Below are 23488 nucleotides of genomic sequence, written 5' to 3'. Positions count from 1 at the left end.
CCGGTGGTCCTTCAGTAGCATGAAGAGCGTCGTTGTCACAATCAGAATAAATGAACAGCAATGAAAGTAACATATCAAACCACAGTTCAATTCCATTTATCATTCTGCTATCACACACACACACACACACACACTAACACACAAACGCTCACACACACATGCACAAACACGCGTAAACATACACACAAATGCACACACGTGCTGACAGTGTTGAGCTCAGTCACCCTGCTGACAGTGTTGAGCTCAGTCTCCCTGCTGACTGTGTTGAGCTCAGTCACCCTGCTGACAGTGTTCAGCTCAGTCTCCCTGCTGACAGTGTTGAGCTCAGTCACCCTGGTGACAGTGTTGAGCTCAGTCTCCCTGCTGACAGTGTTCAGCTCAGTCTCCCTGCTGACAGTGTTCAGCTCAGTCACCCTGGTGACAGTGTTCAGCTCAGTCTCCCTGCTGACAGTGTTGAGCTCAGTCTCCCTACTGACAGTGTTGAGCTCAGTCTCCCTGCTGACAGTGTTCAGCTCAGTCTCCCTGCTGACAGTGTTCAGCTCAGTCTCCCTGCTGACAGTGTTCAGCTCAGTCTCCCTGCTGACAGTGTTCAGCTCAGTCTCCCTGCTGACAGTGTTCAGCTCAGTCTCCCTACTGACAGTGTTCAGCTCAGTCTCCCTGCTGACAGTGTTCAGCTCAGCCTCATTCAGAGCTCTGTAATGGGCACCTCACACCAACACTGAGGTGCTCGTTTGTTTTTGATTGGACCTGTTATGAACCAATGATGTGTTTCAGATCCCAGGCGGCTGAGGCGCAGTGTTACTCAGGCAGCGGGGTCTGCGAGCGCTGTGTGGCACGCGAGCCTGTCCCTGGGGCTGAATGTGTAGAATAGAGCCCGAGCGACTGGCTCTTCAGCTCGCAGCAGCTGGGCGCCCGTTAGCATTTAGCGCTGGGCAGGAAGCTGTGCTGTGAGGAATTCTGCGGGCGCTGCTCTTATAAAACTCCGGTAACTGTGTGGAGGATGATTTATTTTTAAAAGCAGGAAGCCCTCTTCCTTCATTCAACCACCTATATATATAAATATTATGTTTGACTGAGAGGATTGTGGGAGTGGCACTTCCCCTTTAAGACCGAGCCTTTGACAGAGAGGATTGTGGGAGCGGCACTTCCCCTTTAAGATCGCGCCTTTGACAGAGAGGGTTGTGGGAGTGGCACTTCCCCTTTAAGATGAGTCGTTTGACAGAGAGGGTTGTGATAGTGGCACTTCCCCTTTAAGATCGGGCCTTTGACAGAGAGGATTGTGGGAGCGGCACTTCCCCTTTAAGATCGGACCTTTGACAGAGAGGATTGTGGGAGCGGCACTTCCCCTTTAAGATCGGGCCTTTGACAGAGAGGATTGTGGGAGCGGCACTTCCCCTTTAAGATTGGGCCTCTGCAGTAGAAGAATTCTCTCCCCTGTCGCGGTGAATGGGGCCTGGCAGGAGCTTAGAGAGGGGCCTGTGTTTTGTTCTGTTACACATCAATAGGACGTCAAGCAGGGTTTGGGGCTGACAGGCTGTGGATTAAGGGCTTTCAGCAGATTCAGTTAACCCCTCCCTCCTGACCCGCACACTCCAACAATAGACTGAAAGAATCACATTCTTAACTCTTCGAGTACTAAGTAGTAATTTGCAGGTGGCTACAGCCAGCCTGGCTCACCCTGGCCAGTGCCAGTACAAAAAAGAGAGAAAAAAAAACAGAAGGGATTGTATCCCTCCTCTCGTTCTCTCTAAAACAATAAACCCAACTTCATCATGAATCACTGATTAGGAAATAATATTAATATTAATAAAAGACTCTGGAATAAGAAATAGGAACACCTGTGAATTTGGAGTAAAAGAGCAGTGCGATATGGCCACAAACATTTTGCTGTAGGACAGCATGCATATAAACATAACCACATAAATACACACATACATGTATATAAACATAACCACATAAATACACACATACATGTATTTTACGTATGTATATATATATATACACACATATATACACATGTAAAATGGTACATTTACACACATATATTTTACGTATACATTCACACACACACAGACACACAGACTGACACACACACACTCACACACACACACACACACACACACACACACACACACACGCACACTCACACAGACACACACACACACACACACACGCACACAGCCACGCTCTCTCTCTCTCTCACACACACACACACACACACACACACACACACACACACACACACACACGCACACTCACACAGACACACACACACACACACACACACGCACACAGCCGCGCTCTCTCTCTCTCACACACACACACACACACACACACACACACACACAGACACACACACACACACACACACACACACACAGACACACAGACAGACACACAGACACACACACACACACACACACACACACACACACACACACACACACACACACACACACTCCTTTAAGCACGCAGATGTGCGTTTTGGGGTCTGTACGGAGACGCACGCAGTTGTTGTCCGTAGGCCGACGGCGTTTCTTGGCGGAGTGAGTCTGCAGGAATGCAGCGCTCGAACTCGGCGTGTCTGAACAGACGCGGTCGCACGCTGAGGGAAAAGTGCAGCGCTGGAACTGCCCCCGGGGCAACGGGCACCTCGCGGCCTCCGCGCGACCGCGCGCCTCTCTCCGCCACCAGGGGGCGCTGTGTGTAAGTTGTAGAGCAGCCAAGGAGACGTTTGAGTCATGCCCACTTGTTCAGATATGAATCGGTGGCGGGGATGCGCCAGTGAGTGTAAGAGCTGTGTTTACACAGCAGCCGCGGGGATGACTGATTGGGCTTGTGAGGGTGCGCGTTGCGTTCTGTGGAGTGTGGGGGTGAAGATTCTTGTGCACAGCTAATGTGGAAACTGCTGAACGCTCAGCGTTCCGTATGCTTTCTTAAAAATCAAAATGTTTACCTTCCTCAGAGGGGCTAGAACGCAAGAGACATTAAAGAGATTAAAGATCAAACATTAAAGCTCTCGAATACAATTCTGAATCCAGCCACTCACTCACCCCCCTCCCCCCCCCACCCCAACTCTTAAGATGCCGCAAACCATTAATATAAAAAAGGGAACAGTCTACTCAGGGAAAAGTAGACCTGCAAACTAAAAAAAATATTTTTAACTTTTTATTTCCGTCTTTAGGATGGAATGCAGAAACAAAGTTCCGTTTCCTTTGTCTGAAGAGCAATGAGAGCCGATCGGGGGGGGGGGGGGGGGGGGTGGGCACTCAGGAACAGCTTGCCTCGGTGTCCTCTCCTCACAGCCCCTGACAGAGCTGTAACCCCCCTCGCCTCACCCCCCTCCCAGTCCAGTCAGCGCGCCCTTTACCCGCGTGTCATTAACCGAGCTGCACGCAGGGCGCCTCCTGCTGGCTGTCTCAGGCATGTGCGTGCAGTCACAGAGCAGCCCGTCATGTCCCTTTCACTGCACCACCCCCAAACCAGCCTCCCCCCGCCCCCCACCTCGGCATGCGCTTCGCTGCGACCCCCGCCCCGAACCCCCCCACTGCAAGAATTCTTATTCTTTCATTTTAAGGTTATACGGAGACTTGAGAATGAGTTTCTTTAGCATTTGCTAAAGGAGAAAAGGAGTTCTCATGTATTATAATGAGTTCTTCCAAAGAAGACATTTCCAAAGAAATAGCCCACAAGATGAATGTTTTACTTCACAAAAAAATATTCTTGGATAGGTGTCTTTTTTTAAATTTATTTTTTTACAATAAGAACATTTTTCTTTTTGTTGATCAGTGTATTATATTTTTCCTGTGTAAGGTTTTACTGTTTAACTGAACAGTCTTTAGCTCTCCTGCAGTGTTTAATGGGACCGATGTGATGTTTGATTGCTTTTCCGTTCAGCTAAATATCTTCGTATTTATATCAGCACTTTTGCTTTGAGATTCACCACTCGAAAGGTAATAATAATGCACGATTCTAACGCTAAACCAGAGTCAATCTAACTCCAGGACATTATACTCTGGACTATTAACTCACACAATTCACACATTCACTTGTGTCTTTCACAACAATTTGTATTTAATATTAGCGATCACCTAAAATGAAGAACTCCTGTCATGTACAAATTGGTAAGCACCCAGTGAGATTTTTTTTGTTCTTTTTCGGGGAAAAGAACAGCTTCAGTTCCCAGTTGATATGGTGCGTTTGTTGTAGGAGGGCTGCTGAGTGGTGCATTTGAGAGGCTCGTGCTGGTGGCGATGTTCGGAGCCCGCAGACCGCGGTGTTTCTGCTCCTGCTAACGGATGGCAGATGTGAGGTGGCGTAGCGGCCGCTGCGTGTGCTTCAGCGCTGGTCGGGCTATTTAGCGACGCTGCTCCACGCACGGGACGGTAGACTGGCGCCTGCCTCTCAGGTAGATTCAGGGACAGGTGTGTGCACAGCTGGGGGAACAGGTAGCCACGCCCTGTGAAGATAATGTAGGGATTTAGGCAGCAGCCGGTGGCTCCGTTTGGAAAGTGCCCCACGAACAGCTGGACAGCAGCCCTCATTTCGTTTGGCTTCTCCAGCTCTGGGCCACATGTCTGGAGTCAGTTTGCTGAAATTTGATTGTTCAGTGGGAGAGGGGCAGTTTCATTGATGGAATGTACCATGTGTGACTTGCTTTGGGGGGGGAGCTGGGTAGCTTCATTAATGGAGCTGCGAGTGCAGTTTCTCTGTGAGTACAGTCTCTCTCTGTGAGTGAAGCATCTCTGTGAGTGCAGTCTCTCTCTGTGAGTGCAGTCTCTCTGTGAATGCTGTCTCTCTTTGTGAGTGCAGTCTCTCTCTGTGAATGCAGTCTCTCTCTGTGAGTGCAGTCTCTCACTGTGAATGTAGTCTCTCTCTGTGAGTACAGTCCCTCTCTGTGAGTGAAGCATCTCTGTGAGTGCAGTCTCTCTGTGAGTGCAGTCTCTCTCTGTGAATGCAGTCTCTCTGTGAGTGCTCTCTCATGTGAAGGGTACAGTCTCCTGTGAGCAGTCTCTCTGTGTGAGTACAGTCCCTCTCTGTGAGTGAAGCATCTCTGTGAGTGCAGTCTCTCTGTGAGTGCAGTCTCTCTGTGTGTGCAGTCTCTCTGTGAGTGCAGTCTCTCTCTCTGTGCAGTCTCTCTCTGTGAATGCTGTCTCTCTTTGTGAGTGCAGTCTCTCTGTGATGGGGGAGGGCTGGAGTCGTCCCAGAATGCACAGGTTATGACTGCATCCCTTAGGTACTCACTAGGTACCTTCAGGTGATCAGCTGTCCCCACTTTAAATTTTTGCTCTCCTTTGACCTGTTGCATGACGTTTGGGATGAGTACCTATTCTGGTACATATATAAAAATGCACCTGGCAAATCCAAAATTGACCCCCCCCCCCCAAAAATAAAACCCAAAGAAGTTATGAAACCAAGCAGCAGATTAGGCCGACACAAAAGCAAAATGAAATTATAGAAATTTATGGCAGAATTATTATTTCAGCTGGGACAGCTCTCTGGAGACGAGCCGCAGTTCAGTCTGCTGCTTTCGCATGCTCTTCTCTGAGTGGGCAGAACGCATTGTAAGTTTACAGGGGGGGGGTTCGATTGGCCATACAGCAGGACTACGGCCCTTCAGAGAAAGTCATGAATGATTGGAATGTGTTTCATATTTTCACAGCACCACCTTGGGTACCTTTCAAATGTGAATATTGATATGTTTCAAATTTCAATATTCCATGTCTCTTAAGATCAGATACTAACAGAGTCAAACCCTGTTTCCCCCTCTAAGCACTAAATAAAAATGCAGTCCTGCTGGGGTGGCTAATGATTCATAGCGGACAGACCGGTCGGTGTTCAGTCTCTCCATCGCACAGGTAAATCAGTCCCGCACACCGCTTATCTGTTATTTTAGCTCCCAGAGGCTCTAAATGGCCAGCACTGATGAGGAAGACAAATGAAGGCTCTTCGTTGTTCTTTATTTGCTGATGCAGGAACCCGGGTGCTGTATGGCGGATCTCTTGTGCGTTTGGGAGCGTGCCGTATGCGATACGTAAGCGTGCTGTATGCGATACGTAAGCGTGCCGTATGTGTGCTGTATATGTGCTGTATGCGTGTTGTATGTGTGTTGTATGTGTGCTGTATATGTGCTGTATGCGTGTTGTATGTGTGCTGTATATGTGCTGTATGTGTGTTGTATATGTGTTGTATGTGTGCTGTATATGTGCTGTATGCGTGTTGTATGTGTGCTGTATATGTGCTGTATGCGTGCTGTATATGTGCTGTATGCGTGCTGTATGTGCTGTATATGTGCTGTATGCATGCTGTATGTGTGCTGTATGCATGCTGTATGTGTGCTGTATGTGCTGTATGCGTGCTGTATGTGTGTTGTATGTGTGCTGTATGCGTGCTGTATGTGTGCTGTATGCATGCTGTATATGTGCTGTATGAGTGCTGTATGTGTGCTGTATGTGCTGTATGTGTGCTGTATATGTGTTGTATGTGTGCTGTATGCGTGCTGTGTGCGTGCTGTATGTGTGCTGTATATGTGCTGTATGCATGCTGTATGCATGCTGTATGTGTGCTGTATATGTGCTGTATGTGTTGTATGCGTGCTGTATGTGTGCTGTATATGTTGTATGTGTGCTGTATGCATGCTGTATGTGTGCTGTATGCATGCTGTGTGTGTGCTGTATGTGTATGTGCTGTATGCGTGCTGTATGTGTTGTATATGTGCTGTATGCGTGCTGTATATGTGCTGTATGCGTGCTGTATGTGTTGTATATGTGCTGTATGCATGCTGTATGTGTTGTATAGTGCGTATGCTGTGTATGTGTGGTATGTGCTGTATGCGTGCTGTATATGTGCTGTATGCGTGCTGTATGTGTTGTATGTGTGCTGTATGCATGCCGTATGTGTGTTGTATGCGTGCTGTATGCGTGTCGTATGTGTGCTGTATGTGTGCCGTATGCGTGCTGTATGTGTGCCGTATGCGTGCTGTATGTGTTGTATGTGTGCTGTATGCGTGCTGTATGCGTGTCGTATGCGTGCTGTATGTGTGCTGTATGCATGCTGTATGCGTGCTGTATATGTGCTGTATGCATGCTGTATGCGTGTTGTATATGTGCTGTATGCGTGCTGTATATGTGCTGTATGCGTGTTGTATGTGTGCTGTATGCGTGTTGTATGTGTGCTGTATGCGTGCTGTATGCATGCCGTATGGGTGTGGCAGTTTGCTCACTGCTTGGGCATGGTGATTGGTGGAGACCTGTCTACCATGCCCACATTGCACCTCTTAGGCCCGCCCTTAGGCCATGCCCAGTCTGGGAGCATGCTCAGGTGTGAGAAGGTCCAGAGTGTGGGCGGTACCACAGAGAGGAAGTCATCAAAGCTGTAGCCTACATCTTGTGAGCTCACGCCTCACCTGGGCCCCACAGAGCAGAAAGCAGCATTGACAACAGCAACACACAAAATGTGATTTTTTATTTTTACCCCCTCAGAAGCGGCTGCGGTGGTGTCTGCCTGGCGCTGCTCTAAACCGCGTTCACATGACAGGAATCAAACGCTGCGGTCAACGCCAAGTTAGGCCGTGATTACACATGAGAAGAATCGAGTGCCGCCAGCTGTTGAAACTTGACGTCATGCAAGCAGAAAAGCCGTTGGTTTGGAAAACTAACAGCCGGTGATAGAGGTAGGTTGTCCGCGGTGTAAGGCTAAATTGTTAACTCGCTTTGTAAAACGGAAAATACTGTGTTTATCCCTAAATGGTCTTCCATGTTCACATCTGCCTGCTACGCACAAAGCTGTGATGTGATTGGACGGACTATGAAAGGTCAGGTTCAAACAAGGTCGAAGTTCAAACTATTTGAACTTTGTGGATCACTACTCGGTATTAATTTTGAGCTGTGCGCTACGCCAGGTTAACCGTTGCTGCCGAGTCAGGCGTCAACACCATCACTCCATAGGAATTCAGTGGATTGACGCCGTATTGAGCGTTTTGACGCGGATCGTATGCAAGCAGCTTTACGTGCTGTGATGTCATGGTGCGTTTGTAGCGCGCCGCCCAGGCAGTTTTGAAAACGGGCAGGCTTTTTCCCCCAGCGCCTGTGGGCTTCTCACGGAGAGGCCGGGCTGACGGGAACCGGAGCCGGCCGCTACCCTTCCCCCGCTCGGCCCAGGCGCGTCTGCAGGGTAAAAACCCTTCTGTCATCTCACAGTACAGCAGTTCACAATGTTTATTTTATTGCCTGTTTGTTTCTTTCTTTTTTAACGCACCGATGTCAACCCCTGCCCTTCCACAAGAGCCTGTGCCTCCCGTCCCATGTAAACAGCACATACTTCGCGGCCGTTTCCTCCAGTAAAAAGTTTATATCTGTAATCTGTTAAGTCAGGATATTTTAAACAACATCTCCCCGTGTTTATAAACTCTGCTGGTTCGCTGTAATGAATTTACGGTAATGCATTTCTTCTTTTGTCTCGCTTCAAACATTTTGCTGGACCGCTGCGATAAGATCCGACTGAAAATTCAGATTCATAGTCAATAAAATGTCTTTGTTGCAGTTTCCACAGTCCGTAAACGAGGGCAAGCTCACTTTGTATGTAATGGTTTTGAACAGAGTGTGTAAGCCGCATTAGTGGGCTGAAATGTTTTCCAAATAAACATGAGACGCGAAACAGAGAAAACATTAGTCTAATCAACAATTCAGCTCAGTACAGTGATTAATCCATATTATAAACATTTGAAACACATGTTAGTCGCATGCTTGGCAGATGTTGCAATAATTATGATCATAAGTTACTGTGAAAATGATGTAGAGCTTCCATGCTAATTGCGTTTCATGTAATTAATAAAACTGAGCCCAGTAAAAGAATGAGTCACATTCTTATATATTTTTGTTAGCTTAATTTTAATGACTTGAATTGAGCGTTTGCATTCGAACGGTTTTTTTGGGTTACACTGCTAAATATGAACGACCATATGTATTTCTTATTTAGCTGCCAATAAAGACGGGAGTTAATATTTTTGTCTTTTTGAATTGTGCACGCGCGCAAATGCCACGGAAGGCTCGGTGATTTCTCCTTCGCAAAATGGCCGAGAGATTCGTGAAAATCGTGAAATCTCGGGCACAATGATGCTGTCAAGCACTTCACCTTGGCGTGTTACCCAGACGGGCCCCGGCAGAGCTCCGCTGAATGAAAGATTGTCGAGCACGCGCTGCGTACGGACAGAAACCGCGCACTTTGTGTTCGCCCCGGATTGATTGAGGTGAACTTAATGCAGCTGGAATTCCTCCTCCGTCTGCCCTTGAGCTGGTCACAGACCGACGGGCCAAATCTCTTCTTTTTCATTAAAAGAACGACCCTCTCTGCATCTGGGGGAATGCATATCAATAGATTATAGAATATTACAGATTATAGATAGATTGTTCCCTTTCAGATATTTTGTGGCTTCTGTTCCACAGAGAGGAAAGGGGGGGAAAAAAACTTGGAAATGACTGTCAGAAATATCATTATAAGTTTGTCACAATGAGATATTTAATCAGAAAGAGAACAATTGCTGCAGCGGAGCGGGGTTGGAATGTGCGGGTCTTCATATTTCCTCTGATCTTGAAGAATGTGTGTAAGACAGTAAAATTGTAGCATGTGATGATTGGAGACAAGGGGTTCTTCATTTTCTGAAAACCTGGACAAGGAAGATTGCTTTCCGAGCGTCTAGCCCCACATTAAGTCTGTCAGCGCGCAGGCGCTGCTCTTTAGGAAACCCGTAATTACGCTTTCCTCAATGAAAGCCAAGGTCTCCATTATATTCAAATGAGAGAGGATGGATGTGATCAATTTATTTGAAATGCGTACCTATGTAAATGCAAAGTCGTTTGCAATGTATCAGAAACAGAACATTGTCTAAATATCTGCCTCTAAATATAAATATGGATTTTTTCACGGCACAAACATTTTGGGAACATTTTGGTTTTCCAAGTGTGATGAATAGTTCACAAAAAGCTGAACTATTGTGTTGTGTTACAGTCTACCTACTGAATGCCCTTGTCTTGAATAGATTCTGTCTTTTGGCCAATCAGCGCATTAAAGCTGGGCTTTTAAGAAGGACACAGATAGAAAAACATGTTGTGCAAGAATGAAAAAAATTATACATTTCTTTTTTCCTCCCCTTAATTCGGAGCTCTCTCTCATTGTAGCACAACGGCATACAGGAAATGCTGATTTGTTCATGGCCGAGCCTTTTGAAAAACTGTCCGTTAATTTCAAATAGTCCCAAACACAAAGACTGGTGAAGTGGTAGTCCCTTACATTAATCTCCTTTTTGTAGAATATTACATTTCCAACACAGCCATAAGTGCTTGAAGGCTAAGGCTTGCTTAAGTCTGGTAATAAATGCTTTTTCTATCTGACTGAGCTGAAGATAGATTTCGGGAAGTCGCGTTTCCAGCGCCGCGATGACGAACCGCGAGCATCCAGCGTTTAAACAAGTCGTTTGACTGTCTTTGTGTCTCCGATGCTTCATCCATCCAGTGGAAGCGTAAAGCTAGGAAACGGTCACTGCGGTTATAAATTTCACCATTATTTGTTGGCAGAGGGAATATTATATATCACAGGGAGAGATTGTTATCCGCGCGCCGCGGAGCTACCTAAATATTGCGTGTTGGGTTACTTTTTGAACACAGTGCTTTTTGTTGTGTGGCGACCACTCGCCCGTCGGATTCGCGACGGCGAGCGCTGAGAATGTTTTTTCCACCCCGGGTCCCTCACACTAATCTCTTTATATGAGCTTCCAGAAAAAAACCAGCTCTGACTGTCATCTGGCTGTTTTAATACCTGTCACCACCTTCCTGGCTTTTATAACTGTACTTCCTGTGCACTCATTTTTACTCTTTTGTTTGACTTGTTTCTCTCTCTTTTGTGTGACTCTTTGTCATCTTGTCAGCGGTGAAAATGACCCTTTCCCCCCAGAATCCCGCTCTTATTTGGCGTATTGTTTTGCCATGCAGAGGACCGCGGTTTCACACTTCATATAAATACCTCTTGCTGAATATTCCTGTTGGTGAATTTTACTGAGAGGCTAACACTACAGTAGCCTATTGTTCAATTACATTCATTATACGTGGTTCTTAATAAGCGGCAAAAAGGCTCCTAAACTCTGAGAAAGTATTATGGATGTCCCATCTCTAGGATGTTCTGCAGGAGGCAGATTTCCCAGATGTTTCGGTGTCCAGCCAGAGACTCTCTGCTTTTACTCTGTCATTTCCCAGAAATCTTGGGTGTCTTTGGAGGAGCTTGATCCTGTCAAGTAAACCACTCTGCTTCAGTTTCATTAGGTACACTGGTTCCAGAATTGCAGTAAAATAATTAATCTGCTTAATTTAAAAACATAACATCGGTTATTTTTCTTGGAAAAAGTATGTGCAGCAGTGCACAGCCATTCTTAAATGGGATGTGAAGCTCTCAGTAACGTGAGTGCGATTCATTTGCTGTAGATAAGATATGGCCCTGCATTCAGATATGAAAATGACCCGTATTTGCAAGAAAGATACAGTTAGCTTTTTTGCAGCTGCTAGCACTGGGGTGCAGCCATCTTGGCGCAAGCCAGGTTGTGACATCACTGGAATGGTGTGGCTCGAGCTGCTTGAGCTGTTCCTGTTACTGTGCTGCTGACTTTAAACTTTAAACGAGCTCAGTGACGAATCGTGAGGAAAAAACAAAATGGAGAACCCAAGGGGGGGTCCTTTTGTGTTGTCCCGGGATGCCCAAAATGTACTTTTCATATGATTTAATAACGGTAAAGAAAAATGCAACACACACACAGACCCTTTCTTAAATTTGTTCCTCCCTATCGGTTAAAAGTCACTTGACACTTGACGGTAAAGGGCTACTATTAGTCACACACGTGACCTTCGTAAGCCCTGCATAAGCCTATTAAATGGCATTCATCACCGTTTAACAGATTTCTGAAGACATCCATGCAGCATCCATAGTCATTCATGAACGTTTGTAGATGCTTATTACAGCTGACAGCAGCTGTGTTCCTGGCCAGCGTGTTACCTGTGGTTATGAGCAGCGCGTGCTCCTTCATCTCTCTTTGATGCCGAGAGTAACGGCGTGTTTATGAATGGTTATGAAAGGCATTAGCATTCAATGCTAAAGCTCCATGCATGCTAAGTTAACATCTCACTAAAATCCAGAGGCCGTTTGCTGTTAAAGACAGGAAAACCGAAAGGCTGAAGATAAAGCAGTTGGACTTTGTCCTCGTCAAAGGAGCCTGTTCTCTAAGGGGTGTTTCTGCTTCTCCGTGGAAACAACACCCTCTGAACCAGCGTCTGCAGCTCTGCCTCCAGCGCATTAAGTTGTTATTATTAAAATGCATCAGGGCTGCTGCAGAGATGTTCAGATTGAATATTACTGCTAAGAGCGGCTTTTGATGATGAGAGTACGCAAATCGCCCTGCTCCTCCTCGCTGCGTCTCCCAAATTTCCCCGCGTTACTCTCTCTCTTCGTGTTCCCGCGGCCGGAGAAGGCTTTCTCGCGAAGCCGCGCTTCCTTTGTTCTGTACTTTGCGTGGTTATTCTTCGCTTTCTGTCCGGTACTTTCCTGCGGCCCGCTTGCCCGGCTCAAGCCTAAAAGCAATTATCTTTACAGCATTTAATGCGTTTCTGCCGCTGCGATCTTCGCCAAGACTGTCCAGAGGCCCTAACAAGGTTTATGCGTAAAGAATGGAAAGTAACATTATGGAAAAAATATTAGAATATGGAGAGCAGAAAGTGTTTGGTGTTGTTATTGTGCTTAGCCTCACGGACGGTGCTTAAAAGAGTCTGTTGGGTCTCTGTAACAGAGGTAGTGTGTTGGGTCTCTGTAAGGTAGGGAGTGTGTTGGGTCTCTGTAAGGTAGGTAGTGTGTTGGGTCTCTGTAAGGTAGGTAGTGTGTTGGGTCTCTGTAAGGTAGGTAGTGTGTTGGGTCTCTGTAAGGTAGGTAGTGTGTTGGGTCTCTGTAAGGTAGGTAGTGTGTTGGGTCTCTGTAAGGTAGGTAGTGTGTTGGGTCTCTGTAAGGTAGGTAGTGTGTTGGGTCTCTGTAAGGTAGGTAGTGTGTTGGGTCTCTGTAATGTAGGTAGTGTGTTGGGTCTCTGTAAGGTAGGTAGTGTGTTGGGTCTGTGTAATGTAAGTAGTGTGTTGGGTCTGTGTAAGGTAGGTAGTGTGTTGGGTCTCTGTAACGTAGGGAGTGTGTTGGGTCTCTGTAATGTAGGTAGTGTGTTGGGTCTCTGTAATGTAGGTAGTGTGTTGGGTCTCTGTAAGGTAGGGAGTGTGTTGGGTCTCTGTAACGTAGGTAGTGTGTTGGGTCTCTGTAACGTAGGTAGTGTGTTGGGTCTCTGTAACGTAGGGAGTGTGTTGGGTCTCTGTAACGTAGGTAGTGTGTTGGGTCTCTGTAACGTAGGTAGTGTGTTGGGTCTCTGTAAGGTAGGTAGTGTGTTGGGTCTCTGTAAGGTAGGGAGTGTGTTGGGTCTCTGTAACGTAGGTAGTGTGTTGGGTCTCTGTAACGTAGGTAGTGTGTTGGGTCTCTGTAACGTAGGTAGTGTGTTGGGTCTCTGTAACGTAGGTAGTGTGTTGGGTCTCTGTAACGTAGGTAGTGTGTTGGGTCTCTGTAACGTAGGTAGTGTGTTGGGTCTCTGTAACAGAGGGAGTGTGTTGGGTCTCTGTAACAGAGGGAGTGTGTTGGGTCTCTGTAACGTAGGTAGTGTGTTGGGTCTCTGTAACAGAGGGAGTGTGTTGGGTCTCTGTAACAGAGGGAGTGTGTTGGGTCTCTGTAACATAGGTAGTGTGTTGGGTCTCTGTAAGGTAGGGAGTGTGTTGGGTCTCTGTAACGTAGGTAGTGTGTTGGGTCTCTGTAATGTAGGTAGTGTGTTGGGTCTCTGTAACGTAGGTAGTGTGTTGGGTCTCTGTAACGTAGGTAGTGTGTTGGGTCTCTGTAACGTAGGTAGTGTGTTGGGTCTCTGTAACAGAGGGAGTGTGTTGGGTCTCTGTAACAGAGGGAGTGTGTTGGGTCTCTGTAACGTAGGTAGTGTGTTGGGTCTCTGTAACAGAGGGAGTGTGTTGGGTCTCTGTAACAGAGGGAGTGTGTTGGGTCTCTGTAACATAGGTAGTGTGTTGGGTCTCTGTAACATAGGTAGTGTGTTGGGTCTCTGTAACAGAGGGAGTGTGTTGGGTCTCTGTAACGTAGGTAGTGTGTTGGGTCTCTGTAACATAGGTAGTGTGTTGGGTCTCTGTAACGTAGGTAGTGTGTTGGGTCTCTGTAACAGAGGGAGTGTGTTGGGTCTCTGTAACAGAGGGAGTGTGTTGGGTCTCTGTAACGTAGGCAGTGTGTTGGGTCTCTGTAACATAGGTAGTGTGCTTTTGTGGACTCCAGCGGGGCCCAAACCTGTCACTGCTCTGCTTAGAGACGGTTTTTATGCCCTCCTCTGGACGTGGTTCTGGCCCCTGTAAGGAGGGCCCTGATTGGTTGGCTTTATTGCACAGGTGTTGGTCATTAACATGTCCTACTGTGGTAGCAACAGAAGTGATTAAAACAAGGTGGAATGCAGGTGGTCCCTGTAGGTTCTGATTTGCAAGGTTTTTGTTTTCTGACGCTTTGCTGTGAGTGTGTGTACACTAAGAGTGAAGATGGAGGAAGGGGGAGGGGGGAGGGGGGTTTACCTGACTGTGGTAAGTGGAGGGGTGCTCTGTTTCATTCCTGACCTTCCAGTTCACTGGCAGGTGGTGGGGTGGGGTGAGGGGGTTGGGGGCAGACTGTGGGGATGCTGACGGTGGGTTGGGGGCAGACTGTGGGGGTGGTATTTTTTGATGGGGGAGGGGGGGTCAGACGGTGGGGGTGGTATTTTTTGGTGGGGGGGGGGTGTAGACGGTGGGGGTGGTATTTTTGGATGGGGGGGGGGGGGCAGGTGGGGGTGGTATTTTTTGGTGGGGGGGGGAGTGAAGGCCGTGGTCCTTTCCAGATGAACCCCAGCGAGTGAGTCAGGGGGAGGAATGCCCTGCGATGGCGCTGCTCCTCCTCTGGCAGGACGGAGCAGTCAGAAGCGCGTGCGCTCGCTCCCCAGTCTGGTGTTGTGTTAGTTACCCGAAACTCCGGCAGACGCCCCGCACAACCCCAAACTAATCCTGAGGCTCGCTCTGCTTGTTTACGGCCAGAACGCACTGAGAAATGAAGGTGATTTAATTCCCTTTTCCTTTGTTTTTCTTGGAAATTGTGCATTTTTTACAAAGCCAGCTCCTGGCCTCGCCGGCCTTCACGCTCAGTTGATTTCTCAAGCGCCAAGAACTCAGAAATCAGGAAGTGAAAGTCCTGGTTCCGTTTCCTGGAAACACAGGAGGGTGAAAGTGCGCAGCTGAGGGCAGCATCCCATTAGACAGAGGGGCTGGCTTTTTAACATTTTCCCCTTTTGTTCATGCTGTTTAAAAACAGTGCCCGTGTGACTGGTTCTGAAGAGGCTTTTTCTGAACAGGCGGCCGGATGGGACCGTGGTCCTGGTGTGGTGTTTACACTGCCCGGCTCTAATGAAGGAGACGGCTTTTGCCTTTTATAGTCATCGCCCCAACGTTCACCACTGCCTCTCTCCCTGTGACCCCCAGAGGGCTGCTGGGATAGGTCAGAGAGGGAAGGCCTCCCAGAGGTGCCATGCCCCCTCCCACCCCACTCCTCCACTTAAACCCCGCCCCCTCTCAAACCCCGCCCCTCCACTCAGACTCCACATAAACGCATCCCTCCAGTCTGTCTCTTACGATGGTCTCTGTTCAGGACCTTCCTGTGAAGCACAGCCTCTGGCTGCTGTTTGTTTTTATCATAGTGGCGTAAAAACTGTGCTCAGTTTGTGGCATAAGAGCTGTGCTCAGTTTGGGTGTAAGAGCTGTGCTCAGTTTGTGGCGTAAGAGCTGTGCTCAGTTTGTGGCGTAAGAGCTGTGCTCAGTTTGTGGCGTAAAAGCTGTGCTCAGTTTGGGTGTAAGAGCTGTGCTCAGTTTGTGGTGTAAAAGCTGTGCTCAGTTCGGGTGTAAGAGCTGTGCTCAGTTTGTGGTGTAAGAGCTGTGCTCAGTTTGTGGCGTAAGAGCTGTGCTCAGTTTGTGGCGTAAAAGCTGTGCTCAGTTTGTAGTACACTCATTTTGAGCCTGGGTTGTGTTAAGTCCCATCACACTGTCTCACCTGCAGTCAATCATCAGGCACCTGAGAGAGATGTCTGTCCACGGACGTACAATCTACAAACAGTCACGCGGTCCCCTTCTCCAACCAAACAGTCACGCGGTCCCCTTCTCTAACCAACCAGTCACGCGGTCCCCTTCTCTAACCAACCAGTCACGCGGTCCCCTTCTCTAACCAACCAGTCACGCGGTCCCCTTCTCTAACCAACCAGTCACGCGGTCCCCTTCTCTAACCAACCAGTCACGCGGTCCCCTTCTCTAACCAAACAGTCACGCGGTCCCCCTTCTCTAACCAACCATCGTTTCTGTCAGCCTGCTTTAAACCTCTTCATTTTCAAGGACTGCATTATTTTCCTGGCTTCTTAAGTGAGTGGACACAGGTTCGTACAGAGCAGTACACATTAAGTTAGAGAATAGCACCATTACACATGAAAATGTCATTTTGTTTTGTCTAAACAGAAAACCACTTTTACAAAGTCACTCTTTACACTGAGCGCTCTTTTATGCATGTTTGTGCTCAAGTGTATGTAGTCACAGAACTGACCTTGAAAACGAAGCCTCTTTGTGTTACAGAAATATAAATGCACATATCATGCAGGGAGTTGCCTAAACCTTAAAACTGGCCGGGTGTATGGCAGGGCTCATGTTGAAAAGAGAAAAATCCCACAAAATAAAGGTGATGCTTTATTTGCCAGCGATGAGGAAAAAGGAGAAAATTCAAATTTCAAAGCCATTCATTTGTGCGTCACAGAATGGGGAATGCATTAGCTCATGTGTCCCATTAAATCTGGCTAATTCCATTTTACAAAGCGTGTCATCAATTAAAATCAACCAGCGAGCTTGGAACATGGTGAATTAGAAAGATGGCTTTTGAGGGAGTCGGGATGGGACAGGGTGAGACGGGACGGGGCGGGGTGGAATGGGGTGGGATGGGACAGGACAGGTCAGGACGGGACCGGTCGGGACGGGACATGGCAAGACGGGACGGGACAGGGCAGGACGGGATGAGGACAGGGCAGGACGGGATGGGGACAGGGCAGGACGGGATGGGGACAGGGACAGGGCAGGACGGGATGGGGACAGGGACAGGGCAGGACGGGATGGGGACGGGTCAGGGCAGGATGGGATGGGGGTCTGCTTTGTTCCTGGCAGCAGGGTCAGACGCTCTGGCGGCTTTGTGCTTGCAGTACAGCAGAGCTTCTGCTTCTCTCGGGCAACGGCAACGTTACGGGCCACGTTTTCGGATTTTTCCTCTGGACCCGTCAGAGCTGCACGTCTCTGCTGACGGGGGCACTTTGCTGAAGGGCCTGAGTTTACCAAAAAAAGGCAGTAAGTCTCCCCCCTCGCCCCCGCCCCACTGCACAATGCAGAATGATCCGGAATGCCTGGCTGCAGCTGTTGCCTTGATTTGGAGCTGTAATGTATATGGAAGTGAAAACAGTGGTGGGGTTAGGGTTAGGTAGCTGAGATGGGCGAGGGACAGGAATGTGCCTTTAATTAGCCACACACGGTGAGCGCAGGTCCTCCACCAGCCTGCTGCGTCAGTGGGCCTCTCGGCACAAACAGAATATCCCCTTACCCCCCCGCCCCTCCCTTACCTCACCCCCGCCCTCCTCCCTTACCCCCCCCTTACCCCCCACCCTCCTCCCTTACCCCCCCCCTCTACCCCCCACCCTCCTCCCTTACCCCCCCCCCCTTACCCCCCGCCCCCTCCCTTACCCCCCCACCTCACCCCCGCCCCCTCCCTTACCCCCCCCCTCCCCCTTACCCCCCCACCCCCTCCCTTACCCCCTTATCCCTCCTAACGGACACTGGCGCGTTCAGGTGTAGAACAACGTGGCCCTGCTGTCAGAATGCTGTGTCTGATGTTCTGCACGTGTTGCCGTGTGACTTTAGCATGACGCCGGTGTGGTTGGGCAGAGTCTGTGGCGGCTCTGAAACACCCTGATAACGTGTGAGCCCAGCTCCAGCGCCCGCCTCCGTGTGTGAGAGTGTGTGAGAGTGTGTGAGAGTGTGTGAGAGTGTGTGTGTGTGAGTGTGTGTGTGAGTGTGTATATGTGTGTGAGTGTGCGTGTGAGTGTGAGTGTGAGTGTGAGGTGAGTGAGTGGGTGAGTGCGTGGCGTGTGCGTGTGCGTGTGCGTGTGCGGTGGTGGTGAGTGTGAGTGTGAGTGTGAGTGTGAGTGAGCGAGTGAGCGAGTGAGCGAGTGAGCGAGTGAGCGAGTGAGCGAGTGAGTGAGCGAGCGTGTGTGAGCAGACGGGAGCCAGCCTGTCTGTCGCAGTGTCATTACGGTGTGTCGCGGCGTTGCTCACGGTTACCGGCGGGCGTCTTTGAGCTCATCTCCCCCAGGCCTGACTCTGTTCCCCGGGCCCTGCGCGGTCTCTGTTTACCGTGATTCCCGCGGTGTCTGTCCCCCTGTGCACCGCGGCGGCGGCGGCAGCTCAAACCGCCGCTGTGCGGAACCCCGGTCTCCTGGTGACGCGCCGCGTGGGAGCCCCCCCGCTTCATCCCCGCCGTGCCCCCCCCGAAACCCCGACTCCAGCTGGGTTCCGCCAGCGTCGCCAGGAGGCACCCTCCGCCCCCCCGCCCGCCCCCCCCGGGCCCCCCCAGCTGCAGGGCGCTGTCACCCTTGTAGTGCGGTTCTCCGCGGCGCCCCCTGCAGGCTGTGGGGAGGGCGGCGGTCTCGGGGGGGCCGCGGCGTCCCTGGTGAAACCTTCGCCTCCGTGACTCAGTGAAGCCAGAAGAAAGCGGGGCGCTGCACATGAATGCCTTCGGATTACCAAGGGAAACGTTTCTGATCTCAAGTGTTGTGCTGCCTTTCATCTCTCCCTCTCTCTCCCTCTCTCTCTCTCTCTTCCTCTCTCCCTCTCTCCCCTCTCTCTCTCTCTCTCTCTCTCTCTCCCCCCCTCCCTCTTTCCCCCCTCTCTCTGTAAAATGTTGTTGTATTCCCTGCCCTGTGGTGTGCACAGAGCTCTTGTAAAGCTGTTGGGAGCCCCTGTGACTCTGTGTACCTTGTTTTCCTGCACTTACCTGGATCACTTTTCAAACTGACTTTTCACAAGTTTTTCTTCTTCTTACTTTTTTCTTTATCACTCTCACCTGAGACTGGGGAATAATTCTGTAGATTTTAAACATTTTTTCCTTAAATCTGGTATTTTCTTTACTAGGGTGTAGGTGAAAATTCATTTTGATCCGTTTTGGATACCATTATTGTTTTCATATAATATAAAATTGAATTTGATATAATAAAGGTAGATATTTGTTGAGGATTCTTTGACCTATGTATCTTTCAACATTAAATTCCACATATGGAAGAAATACATATTATATATTTTTCAATACGCACAGGGAGAGCAGCTGTCGTGTCATGTGACCAGACAGCGTGTGAAGGCTTCTGGGTAACCTGCCCGTGTAGGTGAACGCCAACAGGGGTTTGATATCAAAGGTCAAAGGTCAGGACATTTTATATTACCTGTCAGTCCTCGTCTAAGCAGATGACAAAAGGGAAAAAGGGAACGGGACCCAAACTGCCCCCAGCTTTGATGCGGCGTGGGTTTCGCGGTGTTTCTGAGACGGTCCTGTCGGTGACGGGGCGGGGCGGGCGCTCGGCCTGACAGCCAAACACACAGACACTCTGCCTTCCAGCGACAGAACAAAACACTGAGAGAGAAAAGAGATCCTCTTTACCCCCGCTCGCTCCCCCCCTCCCTCCCTATTCACTGACCCCCCACCCCCCGGCCCCGGCCCCCTCTCTCCAATAACAGAGCCTGTTTGGAGGCCCTGTTCATAATGCATTCCTGCAGATGCTGTATTCATACCAGTCTGTCTTTGATCAGTGTCCCCCCCCCCCCCCCGTTCCCCTGGCTGAGGAACCCACCTGTGAGGCTGGGGGCCGCTGCAGGATTCTTGGGAAAGTTTACCGTCAATTAATATGGCTAAATCACTTCTTCAGATGGTACACTGCTTATGTAAGCCAATCCTGGCCGGTGTCTGACTCTCTGACATCTGGGTTGGATATTTTAGACAGATGGCTGTACCTGCTTCTGCCCCCCCTTTCTTTTTCCTTCTTTCTTGTGGGTGAGAGGTAGAGGCTACGGTCAGAGACAGGAACGGGGGGGGGGGTGGGGTGGGAGACCAGGCCGGTAGAGCCGCAGGAGGTCAGAGCCACAGGAGGTCAGGAGTTGTGTTGATTTGGGCTGTGGGGTTTTCCCTCCCTCTTGCATGTTTAGCTGGTGTTGGGAAGTGCACACGTGTCCCGCTCTGCAGCTGAGAGCTGAGGTGTGGGTGTTTCCTTGCGATGGTGTGCGCGATGTGACCCTCCAAACTGCAGCGTTTCCGCTGCTGAATCCACCATTGCGTTTCTGTGCTTTTGGATTTCTGTTTCAGCGTCAGTGTCTGTGCACATGAGGGAAATCCATGGGCCTTTATGCTGAAATGCCTGAGATTTGAAGAAGACTTCAGATCTGAATTCAACAAAAAAATATTTTAAAAAAAATAATGTTTTCCATACACTTTAAATCACCCTCATACTTTATATGTTGCTTCTTCTTATTAAAAACAAAATGTTCAAACTTCCCATGTGCGGTTATATGGTTAGCCTTAATTTTTATCAACTCTTTTATAATTTAATCCAGTTTTTAAAAAATAAACAAATATGAGAAGTGTTTGACAATCATAACACCATATCATCTCAGGCAGTTGATGTACTGAAAATGTTCTTGTTCTGATGGGGGTGTTTTGGCTGCGATGGAGGTTAGAGGTCATTGGTGGTGGTGACAGTCTGTTCTACTGAGGGGTCAGTCTGATGCTCCAGCCAATGGGCTTTCTGTTCCACAGTCCCACAGAGGCTCCAGCCAATAGGAGATGAGTGCTGCCTACATATGGAATGCTGGTGAATGACTGACATCTGATACCCAGCCAATGGGAGAGTTCTCTGAATGTTACTGGTGTAACAGTGCCCTGCGCCTCCTTGTAACCGCGAGTCTGTGATCCGAGCGGGGGGGACTCTAGAGGATCTCCTCCCCAGGCCAGGGTCTCCTCTTCCTGCAGGAGGTGCGTATCCACCGGCTCCTGCAGGAGGTGCATATCCACCGGCTCCTGCAGGAGGTGCATATTCTCCTGCTCCTGCAGGAGGTGCATATCCACCGGCTCCTGCAGGAGGTGCATATTCTCCTGCTCCTGCAGGAGGTGCATATCCACCGGCTCCTGCAGGAGGTGCATATTCTCCTGCTCCTGCAGGAGGTGCATATCCACCGGCTCCTGCAAGAGGTGCATGTTCTCCTGCTCCTGCAGGAGGTGCATATTCTCCTGCAGGAGGTGCATATTCTCCTGCTCCTGCAGGAGGTGCATATCCACCGGCTCCTGCAGGAGGTGCATATCCACCAGCTCCTGTATCCAAACAGTTACTCCACTGCAATTACTCACCTCCTTCATCCGTCTCTCCGCCTTGTAGCAAACATTTCTACATCTGTCCTCATCAATTAGCTTTAATTACTGTGGGCTGCCATTTATCAGCTGTGCCTCAGCGAAGTGCTGCCAGCCAAGATACTCACAAACTGTTCATTTCAGCAGTTTTGAACTCAGAAATAATTAAGAGGCAACACTCAAAAGACTGAGCTAGAAAGACGGAGAAAGCGAGAAACAGAGAAAGACAAAAAGAAAGACGGAGTGAGTATTTCCAGAGATTATGGGTTGTTTTCCTGGTTGCTAACCGGCTGAAAGTGGGTCTGTGGGTGCATTCCTCCCTGTCTCCTCACAAACAGGAGTACTGGGCTCCTTTGTGTCTGCTCAGAGATTCTCAAGTCATTTGAGACCGCAGGAAACTCTTTGGAAAAAGAAAGAAAGGTATCAAATATGATTCTCTAATAACGTACTGCCTTCTGGGTTCTGTCGCCGTGCGGAACATAAATCTGCCCTCTGAGTGCAGCGTAGCCTCGTCACGGTTTCCACAGTCACCGGATGTACTGTGTGTGCGGCTGGTGGTGGGTAAACAGAGTGTGCGGTACGGACGGGGGCTCCGTCAGCTGTTATCTGCCCCCCCCCCCCCCCCCACCAGGGCCGATGGATCAAGGCGAGGCGCTCAGATAATCACATGATGCTGCTCGCGGTGTTTTTTTAATCCAGATAGCCGCTCCAATAATGAGCGCTCCATCAGGCCTCAGATTGCGGGGACAGGTAAAGGTGCAGCTGGGGGGCTGTGTAAAAGGGGCTGTGAGCGGAGAGGTGCGGGGGGGCGGGCGGAGGGGGGGGGGGGGGTCACTCCCGCGCCGCTCTCTGAGCGGAGGTCAGCCCGGGGGCAATTTGGCGGTGTAAATTGTTGCCACACATGGGGCTGGTGGCTGGCAGGGTCAGAAACCCCCGATGTCACACCCTGTCATTTTAAATTAAGTTATGCACAGCAAGGCCGGCGCGTAATTTCCCTGTGAGCCGGACTGCAGGCCCCTGGGGGATAATGAGCAGGAAGTTATAATTGGGCTGAGCTGTTGATTGCGATAATTGCTACTGTCTGTATGCGGTACCCGGGCCGGCTTGATCAGGCGTTTACTCCTGCATGACAGGCTGTGTGTGGGGGGGGGGGGGTTTGGGAGGGGGTTTGGGGAGGGGGGGGGGGGTTGGGGAGGGTGGGGGGTTTGGGGAGGGGGGGCGGTATGGGAGGGGGGGGGTGTGGGAGGGTGACCGTGGGGGGGTTTGGGAGGGGGGCGGGTGGGAGGTGACCGGTGGGGGTTGGGAGGGGGGGGCGGTATGGGAGGGGGGGTTTGGGGGGTGGGGAGGGTGGGGAGGGTGGGGGATTGGGGGGGGGCGGTATGGGGGGGGGCGGTGGGGGGTTGCAGTGGGACCCCCACGGTCCTCCCGACCTGTTTTTTTCCATAAACAATGAGCCGTAAGTTTGGCGGCTGACCCTGCGACCCCCCTGCCCCCCCCTCCGCCCCCCCGCCCACTTGTTGACCTTAATTCTGCGGTTTGTCTGGGAGGAAGCGCTGGCAGCCCCCCCCGCCTTTGTCTGCACGGCTGAGTGAGGAAGGATTACTCCTATGTGGGGGCCCCCGCCAGAACTTTCTGCGCCATGTGCTGGGGGAGGGGGGGGAGAGGAACTGGCCTGCCCATCGTCCCAATTCAGGAAGGTCAAAGCTGAGTTTTACCCTGGTGTATAATTTTATTTATTTAGCTTTGTCTCTTAATGGGAAGCGGATGGGCCAGGAGGAGCTTTTCTGTCAAAAAATCAAGACGTGGACGTTCCCCGAGCTGGAGCGTTTGAATCGGCATTATAACTCTTACTAGCATAGTAACGATTGCTATTGGAGTATTTTGCTAGTTATTCCTG

At 49.8% G+C, this 23488-nt stretch overlaps 1 long non-coding RNA gene across 2 annotated transcripts in view; it reads left to right on the top strand.

Annotated features, from left to right (window-relative positions):
• The first annotated feature begins 7323 nt into the window (after positions 1 to 7323).
• The window catches only part of LOC135238298 (uncharacterized), a 102224-nt gene continuing 86059 nt past the window's right edge, over positions 7324 to 23488 (top strand). The window contains exons 1-2 of one of the 2 annotated variants that reach the window (XR_010325090.1): positions 7324 to 7672; positions 8083 to 8172. This is a non-coding gene — a long non-coding RNA (uncharacterized LOC135238298). The remainder of the gene's footprint in view (positions 7673 to 8082; positions 8173 to 23488) is intronic. The other variant, XR_010325089.1, reaches the window with a different exon arrangement.

The sequence above is a fragment of the Anguilla rostrata genome, chromosome 13, assembly GCF_018555375.3.
Source record: "Anguilla rostrata isolate EN2019 chromosome 13, ASM1855537v3, whole genome shotgun sequence".
NCBI classification, from domain to species: domain Eukaryota; kingdom Metazoa; phylum Chordata; class Actinopteri; order Anguilliformes; family Anguillidae; genus Anguilla; species Anguilla rostrata.
Note: the sequence above shows the minus strand (reverse complement) of the source record. Positions and strands in the feature narration are given on the sequence as shown.